This window comes from Octopus sinensis, linkage group LG9 (assembly GCF_006345805.1).
Source record: "Octopus sinensis linkage group LG9, ASM634580v1, whole genome shotgun sequence".
NCBI lineage: Eukaryota > Metazoa > Mollusca > Cephalopoda > Octopoda > Octopodidae > Octopus > Octopus sinensis.
Genome location: NC_043005.1, coordinates 45146276 through 45170655, shown reverse-complemented (window position 1 = coordinate 45170655; position 24380 = coordinate 45146276). Strand labels below are relative to the sequence as shown.

The following is a 24380-nucleotide window of genomic DNA, read 5'->3' as shown; positions in this document are numbered from 1 at the left end:
TCAGTATGTTTTACCAAACTGCTAAGTTACAGGTTCATAAACACACCAACAACAGTTGTTAAGCTGAAGTGAGGGCGAAACACAAACACAATGACACACAGACTACATAGATATCTAAGAATATGTATGACAGTCTTCTTTCAGTTTTTATCAACTAAAACCACCCATACATAAGGCTTTGATCAGCCCAGGGCTACAATAGAAGACACTTGCCAAAGGTTCCACACAGTGAGCTTGAACCCAGAACGATGTAGTTGGGAAGCAAGTTTCTTACCACACAGCCATGCTTGTGCCTAAAAAGAAAACAAATATGGAACACTTCATGAATTTGTGTGTCAGGCATGTGCGGGGGCCGTACTAATCATCTCTGTATCATTCCAATTTTAGTATAATGAAAGTATACAGTATTACAAATGCATTTCAGCCGATCTTATATCAGTTTTGCACTTGGTATCAGATAACCAGATATTATATTACAGGTTACTTAGCAAACACTACATACTCTTCACATGTTGCAGATATAGAAAAAGTCTGGTGTTATCTAACCAACCTATCTAATATTTAATTATCTCATACCTTGTGCAAAATTGGTTGGTACATTTGGCTGAAATGGATCTATAATGCTGTGTACGTTGATCAATATACTCACTCTATTGACAAATATAAGAAGATATATTTTCCTGACTTATGGCTTCTTAGACAACTATATGTATATAAAACATGTTCTTATCTACATGCAGAATATGAGAACAAACTGTTTTAATTTCCAATATTTTCTTATTTCCTAATCTTCGACTTCAAATTTTTGATATTTGATAAGATGCCGAACCGATAAGTTACGGGGATGTAAACACACCAGCATCGGTTGTCAAGCGATGTTGGTGAGGGGACAAACATAGGCACACAAACACACACATATATACATATATATATATATATATACGCTGGACTTCTTTCAGTTTCCGTCTACCAAATCCACTCACAAGGTTTTGGTCAGGCCAAGGCTATAGTAGAAGATACTTGTCCAAGGGCCCACTTAGTGGGACTGAACCTGGAACCTTGTGGTTGGTAAGCAAACTACTTACCACACAGCCACTCGTGCACCTATTTATATATATATATATGTAGTAATCCTATACAACGGCGCGCGCTCGCGCACCGTCCATTTGTATTTCGCGCGTGCGGGGTTGGTGTTTTCACCACCGGAAGAAGAACCCTTTTGCCTACGTAGCAGTTAGCCGAGGCAAGGGGGTCGTAAGACGTTGACCACCAGCGTCCAGCAAGCAGTGACTTGAGACAGCAGCGACTGAAGGCGACGGTCACGTATATTTTCTCTCCGTCTGAACTTGATTCTAGCAGCACCTTACCAAAAGGCCTTTAACCAAATTGTTGCAGACCACATCTCCCTGTTCCGGACGCCATCTTTGACCAGTGTCGTTTTGCATTTGAACACTTTCTTATTTTACAGCGATAAGGTTCAGCACTGACACATTTAGACCAAAGGGATACCAGATAACCACTTATTGTTACTGTTACCACATTAGAGAATAAAGTAGTATATATATATTTTACGTCTGCGTCTTGTTGTTTCTGACTGGTAGAATCTGGATTATTAAAGCAACGGAAAGTGATTGCTTTCTTGTACCCCGAAAGTATAAGAGAATATATTCACACTCACATTCTCGTTACACTGGTGACCCCGACGTGATTCTGGTCTAAAACCAGAGATCACTGAACAACAAAAAAAATCCAGTTTTTCTGCGAAGTCGGAACACGATTTAACTCTACGCAGTCATCATCTTTCGACGATTTGTTTCCGGCCACCACAAACAGTTGTAGAAGGAGCCTCTTTCTTATTCTACAGCCATGATGACGAACGCCATCATATCAACGATGCCTTTTCTCCACCTTCGTCATCGCCATCGTCGTCTTTCTACTTCACGTCGTCGTTATCTTCGTCGCCATCATCACTAAGAACGAATGTTGTCTCAAGTCCACTACAGTCGCCTCCACCACCGTCGCCTTTCAACACCGTCGACCTCCACAAGATGTACATAGCAACTCGCGGAACTTTAGCCCACATGCCGTTTGTGCATTAGCACACCAAGAATTAACAGCCCAGTCTATCCGCGAGATTCTTCTGTAACGATTTAACCTGTCACAGCATCGAAGCTACAACCGCTACACATTGTGTTCAACCGGCATCTGCATTTTGTGATTTCAACATTTCTGTTACAGAACGAACTGCTATTGTGCATCAGGCTATTACAGACTGGTAAATTAACTCTTGTCTGGAGTAGCCCCGAGAGACATTTTTTCTATGCGCTGTATTTTTTTTATATTTTGCTCGCATTCACCTTGTATGTATTTTTGTCGCACACACGTATACACACATAAATGCTATCTCTCTCACATACATACGTCACACATGCTTTTCTCGCTTGTTTTTTTCCGTGCTGAATTTGCCTTTGTTTACACACCTCATTTCTATAGACCCTAGGGGTCACGTATACATAGAGAGGGTTGTTTGTTCATTATAACGCGCCAGCATGTCATACTTTGTTCCTGTACGAACGAGGCATATAATCGCTCAACCACTGGCATATTCATTGCTGTTTTTTTTCGGTCTGGCAAGCACTATTGCATTTCATGCGCCTTTGCTTCGCACGTGTATTGCCTTGTTTTTTGCAACACGTTTGCGTTGGCTTAGTTCTTTTCCCGACTCAAAGGACGTCGGATGTTCACATGCGCTGCACCATGTTTAGGCGTAATTATTTTTCCCTGTTAGACCACTGTTGGTCACGTAATTAACAGAAAATTATCTGTGTCGCGCACCACACCAGCATGTTTGCACTTTTGCCTTTTGTGTTACTAGCGAGCTTCTGTCAATTCCATTTCCTCTCCTGCAGCAATTGATTTAACTGCTATTTCGCAGTATCAACTACCTTTAGAGAAGTTGGATTTAATTTCGCCTAGGTTCATTGACTGTGAGTTTTGCTTTCCCTCTGCTCCTTTCAGCGGAAGGGTTTATACACTTTCATGCATGCACTCTTGATTTTTGCTCATTGAGTATTTTTTCTCTTTTTCCTTTAGTAAATTTCTTGTGTATGTTATAAATTTTGCCATTTTATTATATTGTGTGCTGTTTGGTTATCTGGTATCCACCTTGAGTTTTATAGTCACTACAGGGAATTTTGTGTCGTGCTTACGCACTGGGGTGGAGCTCTGTAGTGATCCTATACAACGGCGCGCGCTCGCGCACCGTCCATTTGTATTTCGCGCGTGCGGGGTTGGTGTTTTCACCACCGGAAGAAGAAGCCGAGGCAAGGGGGTCGTAAGACGTTGACCACCAGCGTCCAGCAAGCAGTGACTTGAGACAGCAGCGACTGAAGGCGACGGTCACGTATATTTTCTCTCCGTCCGAACTTGATTCTAGCAGCACCTTACCAAAAGGCCTTTAACCAAATTGTTGCAGACCACATCTCCCTGTTCCGGACGCCATCTTTGACCAGTGTCGTTTTGCATTTGAACACTTTCTTATTTTACAGCGATAAGTTTCAGCACTGACACATTTAGACCAAAGGGATACCAGATAACCACTTATTGTTACTGTTACCACATTAGAGAATAAAGTAGTATATATATATTTTACGTCTGCGTCTTGTTGTTTCTGACTGGTAGAATCTGGATTATTAAAGCAACGGAAAGTGATTGCACCAACTTGCACCCCAAAAGTGCAAGAGAAGCCGTATTCACATTTTGTTACATATATATATATATATATATATATATAATGATAAATCTCAGAGCGAGTTATAAACAGTAGCAGCAACACATCGTGACGTATATTTGCCATTTGAATATGGCTAACCCCTAAGGGTGGATGCTACTGTAGTTTGTAGCCCCAGGAGGACACCTCTTCCAGCTAGCTATAGACACACTTTCTGTGCCCTATCAGTATTTGCAAAGGGAAGCCATCCTTCCCGTCTTCAACTTATGATACACACGGACTCGAGTTTCAGGGTATTGACCCGTCATCGGTGTGTGACAATCATAGTTGTCGATGAGAAGTAGGTTCCCCTCACAAATACATATACTTTTTCCAGTATCGATTGACACTGATATTGAAAAAGTGAAATCAAACAATGATTTCACTTTTTCAATATCAGTGTCAATCGATACTGGAAAAAGTATATGTATTTGTGAGGGGAACCTACTTCTCATCGACAACTATGATTGTCACACGCCGATGACGGGTCAATACCCTGAAACTCGAGTCCGTGTGTATCATAAGTTGAAGACGGGAAGGATGGCTTCCCTACTGATAGGGCACAGAAAGTGTGTCTATAGCCAGCTGGAGGAGGTGTCCTCCTGGGGCTACAAACTACAGTAGCATCCACCCTTAGGGGTTAGCCATATTCAAATGGCAAATATACATCACGATATATATATATATATATATGTAATTCAAATTTACAGAAAACAATACACAAAGACATGTGAGGGAACATTTAGGTCATATTTACATTTCAGGAGGTTACTGCTAGCTTTTGGGATCCCATAAGATGGCGGCACAGCTGGAAGTCGATAACCAATAGCAAAGGGAGATAATCTCCAGTTGTTACCTTTCAGTAGTGAGGCATTTTCCCCTCCATATTTTTAAGAGGTCATTGGCCAACAGGTTTTTGGGATCTGATGATATACAATAAAGCTAAATCCTTTATGGATGGGAAACCTAAGGCAATCCCACAAATCAACCTTCCCCATTTATATATATCTATATCTATATATATATATATCATCAGTAGTTTATATATCTGAAAAAGAAACACACTGTAAAGCATTACAGCTGTAATACATTTTAGGTTATGGTCAGTCATAGAGTGACCATTGGTCTCACATCTATAAAATGTTTAGCAGTATAGGTGACTCCTCAGACTCAAATGACTGAAGGTACATCTGCAAAGTGTTTTATAGGTGCAAAACCAATGGTCACTCTATGACCAGTCATAACTTTTAACTTCCTAAAATAGGAATCCTGAAAGAGTCAGGCTCCCATCAGGGGCCTGCAAAATCTGAAGTCGCACAGAACCAAAGCAAACTGTTTTAAATAATATATATATACTCTTTTACTCTTCTACTTGTTTCAGTCATTTGACTGTGGCCATGCTGGAGCACCGCCTTTAGTTGAGCAAATCGACCCCAGGACTTATTCTTTGTAAGCTTAGTACTTATTCTATCGGTCTCTTTTTGCCGAACCGCTAAGTGACGGGTACGTAAACACATCAGCATCGGTTGTCAAGCGATGTTGGGGGGACAAACACAGACACGCACACAAACACACACAAACACACAAACACACACACACACACATATATACATGTACATATAAATGATGGGCTTCTTTCAGTTTCCGTCTACCAAATCCACTCACAAGGCTTTGGTCAGCCCAAGGCTATAGTAGAAGGCACTTGCCCAAGGTGCCACACAGTGGGACTGTATAAAAAATATATATACATATATACAAGAATAAAATGCTGCACAGGAAGTCAACAAAAGAAATACAAGGTAACATACTCAAATGACATGGATACACACACATACACATGTATACATAAAACAAAATACTATCATACCCACTCACCTGAAGAAGTGCCAGTACACAGTTGCTGCTGGAGCATATTCATTTATGTAAATATTTAAATGAAATTTTATGTTATAATATGATATGGAAAACTCAGCAACTAACAACCGTTAACATTGCACAGAAACAATTGTTGTGATTTGTGATTAAAGCCTGTTTATTTTATATAAACCGAAGGATATACATATTCAACATATGTAAGTAATTTTACATTGTTACCATACATTTCACCATATTTTGCTCCATTGTATTACATAATTGAAACAGTCACTATTGGTTTTATCAAAGGATTTCAACAATTACCTCCCATGAAGTAAACATGATACATTACTAATGAATAGCATTTGAAATCTTTTATAATATTGATGAGTTTAGTGACCAGTTTTTATAGCATGGAACAATGTAGTATATTGTCATCATTGTTCTTGCTATTGTCATAAGTAGGTGTGGTAAGCTGTTTAAAAGTGGAAATTAGTCATTACATTAAACATTAAACATCTAAAAGACTTTACATTAAATATGTAACATTGAACATATAGCATTAAACATACAATATCAAATAAAACATTTAGAACATCCGTATATAAATAATTTGATAAGTATAAGCATAAAACAAGGGAGATAATGAAAGCATCGGTTTTAAATTTTGGCACAAGGCCAGCAAGTTTGGGGGAGGGGTTAAGTTGATTACACCAGTCCCCAGTGCTCAGCAGGTACTTATTTTATTGACCCCTAGAAGGATGAAAGGCAAAGTTGAACTCAGCGGAATTTGAACCTCGAATGTAAAGACAGACGAAATGCTGCTAACATTTTGTCTGGCTTGCTAACGATTTTGCCAGCTTCCCGTCTTAAGATAATGCAAACATTACCTGTAAATTTTTTTTTATTCTCATTGTATTCCAACTGGAATTTAACCACAGTCTCAGAGATTCTTCCCCAAAACATAGACATACACACAACCATACTCACCTACATACATCTATACACATGTATTACTGGCTTCTGTACCATTTTTATTTTCCAATTTCACTCTCAAGCTATTGAGTGCCATGCATTAGGAATGAATCTGGAACCACAAAATTGCAAAGAGATCGCCTAACCAGACTCATATCTACGTGTGTGTGTGTGTGTGTGTGTTGGACATGTGCGTGTAGCCAAAATTAAATGTATTTTACAAAATATGAAATATAGGGATGCCACATAAAAAAACATCAGTGCTGGTAACACATAAGAGGCAACCAAATACACTCTGTAAATTGGTTGCCATTAGGAAGGGCATCCAGTTATAGAAACCATGCCAAAACAGACAACTGGAGCCTGGTGCAGCTCTCCAGTTTGACAAAGTGTCCAAACCATTCCAGAATGGAAAACAGATGTTAAATGATGATGATGATGATGATGATGATGATGAAAATTACAATAAGATTATCATACATTGTAGGTTTTTACAGAAATTTCACCACATTCAAAGTATTCAAACAGATGTTAAATGATGATGATGATGATGATGAAAATTACAATAAGATTATCATACATTGTAGGTTTTTACAGAAATTTCACCACATTCAAAGTATTTTGCGCCCAATAGTTGATTATTTGTTATTTAATTTAATGTGTAAATTCATATCTGAGGATTATTTTCCTAAGTTTTACAACCTCTTGACAACCAATGTATCACTCAGCTATGCTCTGCATTTCACTCCAGTGGAAGATACAAACCATATTGATTACTATTAAGAATTCATAGTGAACACCTACTTCAATAATTCATAAAAATGTTTAAGTTTGTAGAATCTTTCAAAGCAATATGTTTATCAGAATTATATAGTTCTCACAAAACTTCAGTAAGATATTATTTTGTTTTCTTTAAAATGAGTTAACATGGAAAATATATTGCATCCAGCTGATAACATCTAAATATTTTGATCTTGTTTATAAAATTTCTGTTACATGCTGAATAATTTTGAAATTAAAGAAAATTTCTTTTATGAGACATTCTCTTACATGGTATTGTTATCAAAATGACATTATTTTTCCAACTATGTCTTCATCATCATAATAATATCATCTTTAAGACATAATTCTTTAAAAATTTTCAACAGTTTTGGTTATGTTTTCTTGAAAGTGAGATGAAAAACGAACTTAATGTTTTATATTTACAACAATTTGCTAAAGTTGGATGCTATATTTCAGGAACTATACTAAGCTTTCAGATTGTATATAAAACATTAATAAATGAAAGCAGGCCTTCTTCTATTGTAATTTCCTTCGCATCATAAAGCTATTAAATAGTACTTTATTTTATGGATTCTCAAAAGTATAAAAGATGAAGTTAACCTGAGCAGGATATGAATGCAAAATATCAAAGCCATAGCTAAATACCTAGTAATCTTTTAAAAAAAAAATGAAAATGTCTTTAGGCATTCAAATTAAAATACTACAATGCTCCAAATCAAGGTCTTCTTGAGAATATCTATTCTTCAATATCAGATATTTATGAAGGTGATGAGCTGATAGAATCATTAGTGTGACATGAAAAATGCTTAGCAGCATTTCATCCATCTTTACGTTGAGTTCAAATTTCACCGATGTTAACTTTGCCTTTGATCCTTTCAAGATTGATAAAATAAGTACCAGTTTAATACTGGGGAGGATGTAATTGACTTAGTCCCTCTCCTGAAATTGCTGGCCTTGGGCCAAAATTTTAAATCAGTATTAGATATTTGTGAAGGTAATGAGGTATCAGAAATGTTACCGTACTAGGCAAACTGCTTAGTGGCATTTCATCCACCTTTATGTTCTGAATTCAAATTCTGCCAAGGTCAACTTTGTCTCTTGTCCTTTTGGGGTTGATAAAATAAGTATCAGTTGAACACTCAGACTGATGTAATCAACTTATACGATTCCCTGAAATTGTTGGCCTTGAGTCAAAATTTGAAATCAATTAAAAATTTTAGTGGTGATTGTCATGAAGTCAGGGTTGGTGCCCCCCCCCCAAAAAAAAACAACAATTAACAAGGATATTAAACCAAAAATGTGCTTCCCCAATAGAGGGGAGTTCCCCTGAGAGGTGACCAAAGGAACCTCACACACTTTGGACCCGTGTCACCTTATTTACTTCATTAGTGTAATCTTCACAGTATGCTCTCCATTAAGTGCCCCCAATTGTGCTCCTGGTTTTGTCAAAATGGCTGTTCATTAGTAAGGAAAGACACACAAAAGAAGAAGAAAGCAAAGGACCTCTAAGGAGGTCACAGAAATGTGCCGAAAGAACTCTGGCCGAAATACGATTAATATAAAATAAAGCTGAAGCAAATATATAATGCATGTGTTTTTATTGGCTAAACTGGCAACATGACCATCCCCAAATGTGGTGTGTACGAGAGATTCGAAATAAAGGCACCTACCTTCTCTTCGCTCTGATGGAGACCCTTCAGCGGTAACGGATCCTTTGACTCAGCCCCACCCGAACGCTAGAGATAGCAGCTGCTTCACCCAACCTTAACAACGTGATCACCCGTCTTAACCCCTCGACGACCGGAGTTGAAAGGCAGAAAGACCCGCTCGCTGCACACGCATCATGGCTGCCCCTTCCGGTCAGCCCCAAGTTCCGGTCAGCTCCCCAGCTGCTGACATCATCCCACACCAAATACAATAATATTTGTTTCAATACACGAATTCACATCAAGAATCTTGCGAAACGAATATATAAACGTATATAAACGTATACATATAATCATATATATATATATATATATATATATATATATATATATATGTATATATATGAGCATGGAAAGCGGACGTTAAACGATGATGATGATGATATATATATATATAATATATATATATATATATATATATATAACGATGATGATGATGATGATATATATATATATATATATATATAAAATTTTGATATGTTTCAGCCAGTATAGGCCCAGGTCATGTCTAACTTAATAGCACCATATATATATACTGTAGTGTCAGGCCCATCAAAGCCTTGTGAGTGGATTTTGTACATGCAAACTGAAAGAAGACTGTCGTATATATGTGTATATTTGTGTGTGTGTGTATGTGAGTGTGTGTGTGTGTGTGTGTGTAATTGTGTGTGTGTGTTTGTGCCATCACCATCACTTGACAACAAATGTTGCTATGTTTACGTCCTCATAACTTAGCTGTTTGGCAATACACACCGACAGAATAAGCATTTGGCTTACAAAAATTAAATCCTGGGGTTGATTTCTTCAACTAAAGGCACTGTTCCAGCATACCTGCAGTCACATGACTGAAACGAGCAAAACAATAAAAACTAGTAAAACAATAAGCCATTTTAATCCTGAGCAATGCCAGGTATATCTGCTAGTATATATATATATATATATACATATGCTTTCGGTGCAAATAGTTTTGTTATACAGTGCTGTATTTTACAATCCTGTAAATAATAATAATGGTATTTTTAGATAAGCTTAAAGTTTATGGCAATCACTGTGCAATGACTAAGGAAAATAGTCTAATAACAGGGCATATAAGCCCTCGACAGAAAAAAGAAGGCTTTCCTATTCAGGTGGGATTCGAACCCACCTCCCTTTGTTAATGTGACTAAGTGTGTTACCTTTACGCTAATGAATTAGCCTCCTGCTTTCTGTCAAATTTAAGAACTATATTAGTTAGTATTACCTTTACACACTTAAAGGTAACACAATTGGTTGCGTTAACTAAGGGAGGTGGGTTCGAATCCCACACGGATAGGAAAGTCTTCTTTTTTCTGTCGAGGGCTTATATGCCCTGTTATTAGACTATTTTCCTTAGTCATTGCATGGTGATCACCATAAGCATGAAGATTACATAAAAATACCGTATATATTTCATCATCATCATCATCATCATCGTTTAGCGTCCGTTTTCCATGCTAGCATGGGTTGGACGGGTCAACTGGGGTCTGTGAAGCTGGAAGGCTTCGTCAGGCCCAGTCAGATCTGGCAGTGTTTCTACGGCTGGATGCCCTTCCTAACGCCAACCACTCCGCGAGTGTAGTGGGTGTTTTTTACGTGCCACCTGCACAGGTGCCAGACAGAGCTGGCGAACGGCCACGAACGGATGGTGCTTTTATGTGTCACCGGCACGGGGCCAGGCGATGCTGGCAACGGACACGAACGGATGGTGCTTTTACGTGCCACCGACACGGGGCCAGACAGAGCTGGCAACCGGCCATGAATGGACGGTGCTTTTACGTGTCACTGGCACGGGGGCCAGCCGAGGCTGGCAACGGACGCGAACGGATGGTGCTTTTACGTGCCACCGACACGGTTGCCAGACAGAGCTGGCAAACGGCCACGAGCGGACGGTGCTTTTACGTGTCACCGCACGGGGGCCAGCCGAGGCTGGCAACGGACACGGACGAATGGTGCTTTTACGTGCCACCGACACGGGGCAGACAGAGCTGGCAAACGGCCACGAACGGATGGTGCTTTTACGTGTCACCGGCACGGGGGCCAGCCGAGGCTGGCAACGGACGCGAACAGATGGTGCTTTTACATGCCACCGACACGGTTGCCAGACAGAGCTGGCAAACGGCCATGAGCGGACGGTGCTTTTACGTGTCACCGGCACGGGGGCCAGCCGAGGCTGGCAACGGACACGGACGGATGGTGCTTTTACGTGCCACCGACACGGGGCCAGACAGAGCTGGCAAACGGCCACGAACGGATGGTGCTTTTACGTGCCACCGACATGGGGCCAGACAGAGCTGGCCAACGGCCACGAACGGACGGTGCTTTTACGTGCCACCGACACGGGGCCAGGCAGAGCTGGCAAACGGCCATGAGCAAATGGTGCTTTTACGTATCACCGGCACGGGTGCCAGACGAGGCTGACAGCGGACACGAACAGATGGGTCACTTAACCCCTGCTTTCTGATATATGATTGATTTTGATTGTTCTCACTGGTCTTGCCGGGTCTTCTCACGCACAGCATACTTCCATAGGTCTCGGTCTCTGGTCATTTCCTTGGTGAGACCTAGAGTTCGAAGGTCGTGCTTCACCACCTCGACCCAGGTTTTCCTGGGTCTACCTCTTCCACAGGTCCCCTCAACTGCCAGGGTGTGGCACTTTTTCACACACCTATCTTCATCCATTCTCACCACATGACCATACCAGCGCAATCGTCTCTCTTGCACACAACATCTGATTCCTCTTAGGTCCAACTTTTCTCTCAAGGTACTTACACTCTGTCGACTATGAACAATGACATTACACATCCAACGGAGCATACTAGCTTCATTTCTCGCGAGCTTACGCATGTCCTCAGCAGTCACAGCCCATGTTTCACTGCCATGTAGCATGGCTGTTCGTACACATTTATTAATACAAAATTAAAAATAAATGAATTTTATAATTAGAGTTGGATTCCATTCTTAGTGAGTGACTGCATTTTAGAAATTAACTAAATGGTAATATTTCTAATGAGGGAACATTTAAAGAAGTAAGGTACTTGAAACTCCAATCTTTAACGAAAGCAGCTTAAGAAAAACAAGTGACACAATTTAACTTATTAATCACTTATTATTAACTGTAACAGATACAACATTTTGATAACAGGAAATTATCTCAAAAAATTCTTTAAAGTTATGTATAACAGCCATCACTTAACATTTACCATTTTTTTTTTTTTTTTGGTCTTTTGCTAATTAAGGTGGTACCTTGCTAATAGAAAACATAATTAGTTTACATATTTGATAATGAGTTATATCAACATTATAGTTATGGGCTTAAGAAGTGGCAACAGTACTCTCATTATCATCATCAACATCACTTTCATCATCATCATCATCATCATGTAACATCTGTTTTCCATGCTGGCATGGGTTTGACAGGTGCTGGCAAGCCAGAGAGCTCTAGCAGATTCCAATTGAATGTTTTGGCATAGTTTTTAGTGTATATAGATGTGTATAAGCTTTAAATGTGGTCCTATCGATGTACCAGTAATCTATGTTTTTCTCCATTTTCTAATTATTTGCATTGGTCATGATAAACTTTTGTTTATCCTATTATCACCTGTGCTTGACGTATATGTTGTCCTTGCACACCATTACCCGGGGATAACACAGGTAATTTTATCCCTTAGTCAGTTACTACAAGTGCTATACACACACACACACACACACACACACACACACACACATATATATATATACACACACAGAGTAGAGCAGAGAAGATGGACGTTTTTGAAATGGCTATTACTCAACCCCAGTGGGAGGGACAAATGTTCAACATGTACCATTCGGTTCATGGTGTCTTAGCAATTTTTTTCTTTTCAGGTGAAGCCATGCCACTGTGTACAATAGACCATTATGTGTTTGCCTATTTCAGTTACGTGAAGAATAATGAGTCTGTCACAGCAATTTGGTGTGAGTTTCAGTGCCACTTCCACATTCACCGAAATCAGGCTGTTCTCACCTGTAACACAAACTTACAGTGGGTGAATGCATTTCATACATGAGGTACACTAATGAAGAGGAGACTGGCGGGGGCACCATGAATGGTACAAACCCTGGAAAATGTGGAACACATCAGACAAGCTTCGAGTCTGAATTGCTCTGCTCTGAGGCATTCCACTTAACTTGGCATCAGTAATTGATCGGTAAGGCGTATTTTGCATGAAGACCTGCATTTTTATTCATACAAATTGATCATTGGGCATCAGTTGAAACTATGGAACTATGCACAGTGGCTTAACTTTGCATGTCAGATGGAAGCAATTTTTGAAGCAACGACAACCTCATTTTGTTAATGAATGATGAAGCTCATTTTCATCTGAACGGTATGATGAATTAACAGAACTGTCGTTATTGGGCTCTTGAAAATCTGAGAGAACTGCATGAAAGACCACTGGACAGCCCAAAAGTGATGGTCTGGTCCGCTGTTAGAAAAGCTGCTGTCATTAGCCCTTAATTTTTTGAAGATAATAATGGAAATGTTGTTACTTTGAACTCCAAATGTTATATCAAAATGATAAACAACTTCTTTGTGCCTGACTAACAATGAAAACATACACCTGTGGTTTCAGTAGGATGGGGCAGTGGCCCACACAGCCAGAGCATCAGTGGACGTTCTTCATCCTCTTTTCGGTGACCACCTCATTCCCAGGTTTGCTGACATTCCTTGGTGCCCTTGGTACCCTGATTTGTACATGTGTGATTATTTTTTGTGGGAAAACCTCAAGGCACATGTGTATGTGCATAAGCCCTGTACACTGGACGATTTGAAGGAAGGCATTCATGTATAAGTCACCCATATCGACAGAGCAATGCTTGGGAGAGTAGAAGCTAACTTCCAAGAACACCTTCAGAAATGCATCAATGAAAACAGACACGACATGATGGATGTTGCTTTCCACATTCGCTTATGACAAATGTTAATTCAATACAAACACATTCAAATTTGTTTGCAGCTAAAATTAATGATTTTGAGAATTTTTCAAAAACGTCTGTTCTCTTTGCTCCACACTGTGTGTATGTGTATATATATGTATATATATATGTATATGTATATATAATATATATATATATATATATATATATATATATATATATATATATATATATATGTGTGTGTGTGTGTGTGTGTGCGTGTAAGTGTGGCTAGAAAGGGAGTAGTAGACTCGCTTGCTCACAGTATATGGACACAGATCATGTGTTGGTAGCCAGGTGGAGAAAATGTTTTTCCTGGGCTAAAAGTAGCAGCATCGTCCTGCAGAAGACTATCATGTTGTGTTGGCAAATAGACTTTATATATATATATATATATATATATATATATAAGGAGGAAAACAATTAGTTTAAAATTTTTCAATCTTGGAGTGCGAAGTAAAGTGGCAGTCCTGATTAGAACGATGTTACTACCTTTTTTAGCCCTAGGAAAACATCTTTTCCAGCTGGCTACTGGTGCACAACTGCATCCTTATACCTCAAACAAGGTAGCTTATGTCTCCACTCAGCCTTAAACATTACCACTTTAAATATCGATCTTATCCTTATTCATATGAATTTATATATTTCGTCATTATATTCACTGCGGTGTTTATTCTGACCATATTGCATGAGTAGTTGTTAGGCACGCAATTTAAGCTGGCTGTGTACATATGTGCATATATATGTATGTATAGACGTTCGTATATGTAAGTATATCATATGTTGTCTATATATATATTTGTATTTATGTGCTATCTGAGTATATTCCACTGAAGAAGGCAGAGCATCTCTTATGCAAAGCCAGAAATCCAGGATCTGGAATTATCCAGTAAAATTTTTTTGCTAGTTTATTTTGTCTCTTTGTCTTCTCTCCTATTGCTATATGAACATTTAATGTGGTTTTAGAGTCTGGTTTTGACTGCTATTTCAGCGTAGTGGTATCTCTCAGATACCCTAATTTATAATTTTAAATAATTATTACCTTTGTAAGGTTTTTATATATATATATATATATATATATATATAATGTATACATATATGTATGCATGTATATATGTGAGATAATAGTTTCACTTTAATAGTTTTGGTATTAATAGTGAAACTTTTGAACTGAAATTATCTCACATTACAAGAGATATTATTTCAATTTTGACACGTAATACTGAAATAGTGTAAGAGATAAAAGATTGCTCTGGGCTCACATTAGGCAAGAAGTTGAAGATTTTTGTGGGGCCCATGACGCTGCATGGACCCTAAATAAGGCATGTGTAAAATTTGAATGAAATTGTTTGGGTAGTTCTTGAGTTTTAGGGATTCACACAGACAGACACACATACAGACACTTTCGAAGTTTTATATATTAAGATATATATATTAATTTATGCATATATGTTTACACATACACACACACATACATACATACATACATACACATACATACATACATACATACATACATACATACATACATACATACATACATACATGTAAGGGCTGTATTATTTATCGATTAATTTGTGCATTGTTTTGAAACTTCTGCAGTTACTGAAGTGAAATCAGAAACTGTGCAGGTAACTTGATTGTGCTAACGTGTTGATATGAGCTGCATAACAATGTATTTGCTTTCAGCTGAAAGCATAGAGAATATGGAGAAAACATAAGAAGATTTTAACAGGAAGTGGAGAATAGACATACACAAGAATGTGTAAGTATGTGTGTGTGTATGTGAGTGTATACGTGTGTGTACATGTGTGTATATAGGGTGCGTAAGATATTTGTAGATAGATGATGATGATGATGATGATGATGATTTATTTTTATAAAACAACATATATATAATAACAGATAATAACTTTATTTATCAAAAAATGTTATGAGGATAAAAATAAACCTTCATTCCTATAATGTTATTCAATAAAGCCACCTTCAACTTCAACAACTGCTTCTATATGGGATTTAAATCATTTACATGCTCGAATCAAGTGGTCCTGGTTCATTTTGAACATTACTCTGACTATGGCAACTTTCAAAGAATATTTGGTGTTATGGGCATGTTCATTGATCTCTCTCTCAACGCTCTACATATAATAGTTCAATGGATTGAGATCTGGGGAATTAGGCCAAACGTTAGGGGTTATGTGATCATGAAAATTTTCAATCATCCATTCCTGGGTTACTAGAGCCATATGTGATTATGCATAGTCATGCACATATAGCCTTTCATTGCATACACTGTCTTTCCAAGGCTCAACAATTATTTCCAGGACCTCAATGTAGGTGGCAGAGTTAACTCTAAAGCTTTGTGGAAAGAAGGAGGCATCACATGTCCTTCATTGCTGACAATCTTGTAAAACCATGACAGTTTATATATGTGGAAAATATATATAAAAAGTGGACAAGAAATGCTTTTGATTCACATAGTTTAATATCTTTTTAGTCACAAGAATTGATTACTTCACAATGTTGGATATCACGACATCCATAAAATATGTATATATAAAAAAATTTCTTAATAAAAAGATATTAAACTATGTGAAATGAAGGCATTTCTCTTCCACTTTTTATATATATGTCTTCCACAAATTTTCAACACATAATTATGCCATGTGGTATCTACTGAAACTCCAGTATATTTGCTCCTGTTATATATTTATATTTCTACTATTTATATATATATCTATAAATGGATGTGTGTATTTTGCCCTTGTTAACAATTAACACAGAAAAAATAAATAAACAGTTACCAGGGCAGCAAAAAATCACACAAATAATAAGGATGTAAAGGTAGAAACTCTAGGTTGATGTGAAATATTTTGCATAATATATATTAATAAATAAATGGAGTTAAACGCAGGTGTTATTCAAATTCTTTTCCTTCCAACATATGTTTCAAAGATAACATTGGTATTATTCCAAAGGAATAAGCTTATTTCTTTCCTTTATCCCTTCTCTTTCTATAGGCTACCTTTGACGTTATATCTTCTAACGGTTTTTTAAAAGAACTTAATAGCGTTCCGTTCATCATTATGCACATCCATCACATTCTGTTAAAATGTCTTATTGATGAGTTTGGTTTCATTTTTTTCTTTCCCTGATGAGAAGATTACATAGTTTTACACCATTTTATTCCAAAGGAATAATACCAATGTTGTCTTTGAAACATATGCCAGAAGTAAAAGAATTTGAATAACACCTGCATTTAACTCTATGTATATATATATATATATATATATATATGTGTATGTATGTATGTAAGTATATATGTATGTATGTATATATATAATTTATTTGTTTCCCTCTTTTGACATGCTGGAGCACTGCATTAAAGGGTTTTATGCAAAGAAATCAAGCCCAGGACTAATTCTTTGTAAGCCTAGTACTTATTCTATTGGTCTCTTTTGCCAAGCTACTAAGTTACAGGGACAAAAACACACCACTATTGGTTGTCAAGTGGTGCAGTGGGAACAAACACATAGATATACATATATGTATAAATATAGATATGATGGGTTTCTTTCTACCAAATCCATTCAGAAGGCTCTAATCAGCTTGTGGCTATAGTAGAAGACACTTCACCAAGGTGCCATGTGGTGGGATTGAACTCAGAACCATGTGGTTGGCAAGCAAGCTTCATATATTTTATTGCCCACAAGGGGCTATTTTTTGTTAATGTTTTTTATTTCTTTATTAGTGTCTGTGTGGCAAGCAAGCTTCTTACCACACAGACACTAACTTATTCCAGTCATTGGACTGTGGCCATGCTGGTGCACTTCATTGAACAAATCAACTCCAGTACTTTTTTTTCAAGTCAGGTACTTATTCTATTGGGGTCTTTAGCTGAACCCCCAAGTTACAAGTACATAGACAAACCAATACCAGTTATCAAGCAGTGCTGGAAGACAAACACAAAAATATGAACTATTTTTCCGAACAACGAAAGACACGAAAGATGCACACATACACACACACACACACACAACACACACACACACACACACACACACACACACACACACACACACACACACACACACACACAATTGGCTTCTTTCAGTTTCCATTTACAGATCCACTCAGTAGTGGAGGAGGGGATCAAGTGTCAGATGATGAAAGGTTAGAGTAACCATGCACCTCCTCTTTAGCTTCTGCCTCTCTCTCTCTCTCTCTCTCTCTCTCTCTCTCTATATATATATATATATATATACTTAGGTTAAGTCATGGTTGTCTGGTCAATAAGTTTGCTTTCCATTCACATAGTTTCAGGTCTGGTTCAGTCCTATTAAATTACACTATTATATGTACAGAGTTACTTCTGCATAGTTTCATAGGGTCTGTGTGAAAATACAGGAAGCAAGCAAAAATATTTGCAGCAAAAATTTTAAAACTATGTGGCTCTGGGGTAAGAAGATTGTTTCCTAACCACATTGTTATACTTTGAGCAAGTGTCTCCTACTATTGCCTTGAGCCAATCAAAGCCTTGTGGGTGGATTTGGTAGATGGAAACTGAAAAAAGCCTGTCATATATATATATATATATATATATATATATATATATATATATTATGTATGTATGTATATGTATATATATATATATATATATATATATCATCATCATCATCATCATCATCATTTAGCGTCCGCTTTCCATGCTAGCATGGGTTGGACGGTTCTACTGGGGTCTGTGAAGCCAGAAGGCTTCGTCAGGCCCAGTCAAATCTGGCAGTGTTTCTACGGCTGGATGCCCTTCCTAACGCCAACCACTCCGTGAGTGTAGTGGGTGCTTTTTACGTGCCACCCGCACTGGTGCCAGACAGAGCTGGCAAACGGCCATGAACGGATGGTGCTTTTTATGTGCCACCGACACGAGGGTCAGGCGAGGCTGGCAACGGACACGAAACGGGGCGGTGCTGGCAACGGTCGTGAAACGGAAGGTTCTCTTACATGCCACCGGCACTGGTAACACATCTGCAATTTCCATTGATCGATTTCCATTGATCGATTTCGATTCTGATCCTCACTTGCCTATATATATATTATGTATGTATGTATATATATATATATGTATATATATAATAATAATAATATTAATAATATATATATATATGCATATATACTTATGTATATGTGCATATGTACATCTATACGTGTATATATATGCATATGTGGGCACAGGATGTCATGAAATGTGTACAACAAAAAAACACGAAGTACGAGTACATGGAATATGAACTATTTTTTCGAACAACGAAAGACACAAATGGAAAACAAGACAAACAACATAAAGAACGACCCTTCAGAAAAAATAGTTTATATTCTATGTACTCATACTTCCTGTTTCTTTTTCTGTTTTACATGTTTCATGATGCCCTGTGCCCACATATGCATACACACACACACACGTATTTAGATGTAAGTATGTACATTGTTTATATTATTATATGACTGAATGCCACACATCCTCTTTCAAGTAAGTTTTATCCATATATATATATATATATATATATATATATATAATCTGTGTATCTGTTTATCCCCCATCACTGCTTGACAACCGTTGTTGGTGTGTTTACATCCCTGTAACTTAGGTGTTCAGCATAAGAGACTAATAGAATAATTACCACACTTAAAAAAGAAAAGTACTGAGGTCAATTCATTTGACTAAAATTCCTCAATATGGTGCACCAACATGGCCACAGTCTAATGATTAAAACAAGTAAAAGATAAAAGATAAAAGATTAATGTTAAAAATTAAAGTTTGACTGTTATATATTATATTTTCCAGCAAACAAGTTGAATTTTTCAGATCAAAATTTACAGCCCAAAACAGGTAGGTTAACGTATAGACCAAGACGACTTTGGAAGCCTGAAAATTCAATGACTTTGGAAGCTTGAAAATTCAATGTGAAATGAGCAGGATTTGGGAAGAGAGTAACAATGATTCAGTGTTTACACTACATGTTTACTATGTTGACTTATATGCCAGAGAATATTATATACCATTTCATCAAAAGACAATGTATAATTACTCTAGATTAATACAGTTGAAAATTATTTTGTTTCTGTTACTGTGGCTACAAGGAAATGAATCTAGAGATCAAATTCATTAGCATGATAGTTGAAATAATCCCCAGCCTTACTTTTGAAAATAATTAATTGCACCAGTTTTTCTCTCATATTTTGTAAATTAAATTCATTTACAAATAAAACTGATATGTATAAACAATCAATAATGAAAAAAATTCAAATTAAATATCTGTACAAAATTTGAAATAAGTTGAATTTTCATAATATTGCCATAATTTATAATCAGGTCAAGAAACCTGAAATTTCCATAGCCTTCTAGGTTTTCTTTGTAGTAATTATGATCCTTGCGTTTCCTCTTGTTAGAGATTGTGTATGTGTGTGTGCGCACACGCGTGTGTGTGAGTGTGTGTGCGTGTGTGTGTGCATGTGTGTCTATGTATGTGTGTTTATATATGTGTATATATATGTCAGTCGATGTATGTCTATATGTATGTCTGTCGATGTATGTGTATATGAGTGAACATGTGTGTGTTTATGTATGTGTGCATGCGCACCTGTGTTTGTGGTTCTGTGGTAAAAAATTTGCTTCCCAATCACATGGTTCTGGGGTGGAGGCATGTAGCTTAATGTTTAGGGTGTTGGACTCATGATCATAAGATTGTGGTTTCAATCCCTGGACCGGTTGACGTGTTGTGTTCTTGAGCACAACACTTCAATTCACATTGCTCCAATCCTCTCAGCTGGCAAAAATGAGTAATCCTGTGATGGACTGGTGTCCCATCCAGGTGGAGAATTTATATGCCATGGAAACCAGGAAACTGGCCTTTATGAGTCGATATGACTTCAGAAGGGAAACTTACCCTACTTGGTTCCAAGCTTAGTTCCAACCCACTAAAGCCCAGGGCTGATCAAAGGATTTGGTAGACTCCCACCCATCACTGTTCCCTGTAGATAGACCTCAGTACACCTCCATCACCAAATATTTCTCTCTCACTCTCTCACTCTGATTGTCTCTCTTTTTCTCTTACCCTCTTTCTTCTTCCTCGCCTTCCCTGTTCTACTGGGGTAGCTAAGTATCCATTCTGTATTAAGACTAACTATGTCTGCCTTGACTGCCAAATCTACAAGTTTTTGTTTTATTCTCTCTCTGTTTGTTTTCTCTTATTCCTTTCTGTTGAAGAGCGTAAGCTTGAAACATAAAAGTCTTTTTCATTTTCCTGAGCATCAAACTAATACACCTGCTTGTTGTTCATACACTTGTGTTTGCTTTTGTTTTTCTATAGATTTCAACTATTATACTCTAACCTCTCTCCTGGCTCACAGCCACTTTCCTCAGTTCCACTTCCTGTCTCAGCTGAGAGGTCTTTGTCTGGCAAACTACTTGGCAACCCCATTGATGCTGGTGCTATGTAAAGAGTACCTTGAAGGAGCCATGTAAAAAGCACCCAATATACTCTGTAAAGTGGTTAGTATTAGGAAGGGCATCCAGCCATAGAAACCATGCCAAAACAGACAAATGGAGACTGGTGCAGCTTTTCCAACTAATACATGTATAGAGAATGGACATTAAATGATGATAATAATAAAGATGGTGATATATATATATATATATTATGTGTGTGTGTGTGTGTATGACAAAATAAAATTATACAATTAAATTAATTAGCTTACTGCTGTCCCAGAAAAGAAAATTAATCTATATTGAATGATATGTAATGAATAGAGTAACACTCATCACGCACACCAGATATAAACACACAAGCAAAGACATACACACACAAAATCACACAAACACTCACACACATGCACACACACATTCACACACACACACAAACACTCATACACACACATGCACACATACAGACACAATCACACACAACCATGCATACACAAACACTCACTCCTCCCACACGCATGCACGTGCATACACACATGACACACACACAAACACACACACACACACACACAAACACACACAAACACACACACACACACACACACTCACACAAATGCACACATACTTTAAATTTACACAAAAATACCTGTAAATCAGAATACCTGAAACATGTATAATGTGAATGAAATCTTATTTTCATTTGTAAACTTCGACTGTGAAGGTTGTAGGTAATGTAAAAACATTCTATTTGATACCCCCTCATATACACACACACACACACACACCACACAATATATATATTAATATATATATATATATATATATATATATATATATATATTATAACATATAAACAAGGTGGTGGTAAAAAGTTCCTGGTTTTAAGGGTATTGTGAAAAGCCTGGTTGGAGGCCCAACCTCCCAACTTCTTTCACAGGGCATAGAAAAACTGAAGGACTGTTGCAATAAGTGTGTGAATCTGAGGGGGGCATATGTTGAATAAAATCATAATTAACTGATCCTCCTGTACTTTCTTTTAGCCTCAGACAGAAACTTTTTCTGCACCACCTTCTGTGTGTGTGTGTATGTGTGTTTGTGTGTGTGTGTGTGTGTGTGTGTGTGGTGTGTGTGTGTGTGTGTGTGTGTGTGCGTGTGCATGCATGTGCATTTGTGTATGTATAATTTATTTGAATTTCCTGAAGTGAAACCTGCATGTCAAGGAACCACATGACAGTAATGCCACACCTTATTTGAAACACCTGCAACTAAACATTGCATTACTACATTATCTCTTAATGATACCAGACACCTTGAAGTCATATTTTAACAAGTTTCTTTGGCATTTCTAGATGCTTGTGTGACATCTCCACTATTATAGCTTTCATTTCTGGGTGCATACGTACGTGTACATATATATGTGTATGTGTGTGTGTGTGTTGGCATATGTTTAGATATACAATAATGCCTTCACATACCAGTTAATTTGTTCCCGGAGGTCACTCGTAAAGTGAAAACTCATAAAGCAGAGCAATAATTTTCCATTGCAGCAATGTTATAAATCATAGTTCATTTCCATAAAAAATATTTTACTGATAAAATTTATTAATACTAATAAAATTTATCAATACTAATAAATAAATGGCAATAAAACAACTGTAGAATGTAAAGAATATTTCATGCAAAGTAAAAAGAATGTCAAGATGATTTATAATAAAAAATATTATTATAGGCACAGGAGTGATTGTGTGGTAAGTAGCTTGCTTACCAATGACATAGTTCAGTCCCACTGTGTAGTACTTTGGGCAAGTGTCTTCTACTATAGCCTCAGGCCCATCAAAGCCTTGTGAGTGGATTTGGTAGATGGAAACTGAAAAGAAGCCCATCGTATATATATGTGTGTGTGTGTGTGTGTGTGTGTGGGTGTATGTATATGTTTGTGTGTTTGTGTTTATCTCCCCAACATCGTTTGACAACCGATAATGGTGTGTTTACGTCCCCATAACTTAGTGATTTGGCAAAAGAGACTGATAAAATAAGTACTAGGCTTACAAAAATAAGTCCTGGGGTCGATTTGCTCGACTAAATGTGGTGCCCCAGCATGGCCGCAGTCAAATGACTGAAACAAATAAAAGAATAAAAGAAAGAAAGAATAATCCTTTTCTGCATCACTTTCACTTGTTCTAGACTTGCGCACACCATCACTTGTAGATACGATCATGATTCACAAGCACTCATAAACAGACTTGTAGAGTTCTTTTTAAAAACAAGTTTAGAGTCGCTTGCTTAGAAGAAGCTTTTTATCGCTCTCTATAAATTTCTTGGTAACTATGCAGAAGCATTTGTTATGGTAGTAGAAACTTTTGCACTTGAAAATTTGGATCGTGTGCTTGGAAAATAAATATCATAAACCGGAGTCTCGTAAAGTGAGTCCTCATAAAGTATGGTATTACTGTATATATACAATATGAGTACTGGAAAGTTCCTAGCTTTGGGTAAAAGGAAATACAGTAGGATCAGTAAATTATGATTTTATCTAACATATTCTCCTCTCAGATTCATGCACTTATTGCCTTCAGGTTTTCTAAGCTCTGTACAGGAACTCAGTAAATTAGGTCTCCAGGTTGGCCTTTCACAAAGCAAGGAACTTTTCAGCACACACACACACACACATATATCTATTTTTCTATATGTGTGTGTGTGTGGGTGTGTGTGTGTGTGTGTATATATATTATATATATATATATATATATGTATGTATGTATGATATATATAATATATATATATATATAGTATTAATTGTGATTATAAATATAATTATACTAGCAGTATCGCCCGGCGT

The 24380-nt window shown here is 37.4% G+C and overlaps 1 non-coding gene across 1 annotated transcript; it reads right to left on the bottom strand.

Moving 5' to 3' along the window:
• Window positions 1-304: 304 nt before the first annotated feature.
• On the bottom strand, window positions 305-412 carry LOC115215972. Its single transcript, XR_003882049.1, has one exon. It is a non-coding gene; the product is annotated as a U6 spliceosomal RNA (small nuclear RNA).
• Window positions 413-24380: the final 23968 nt, after the last annotated feature.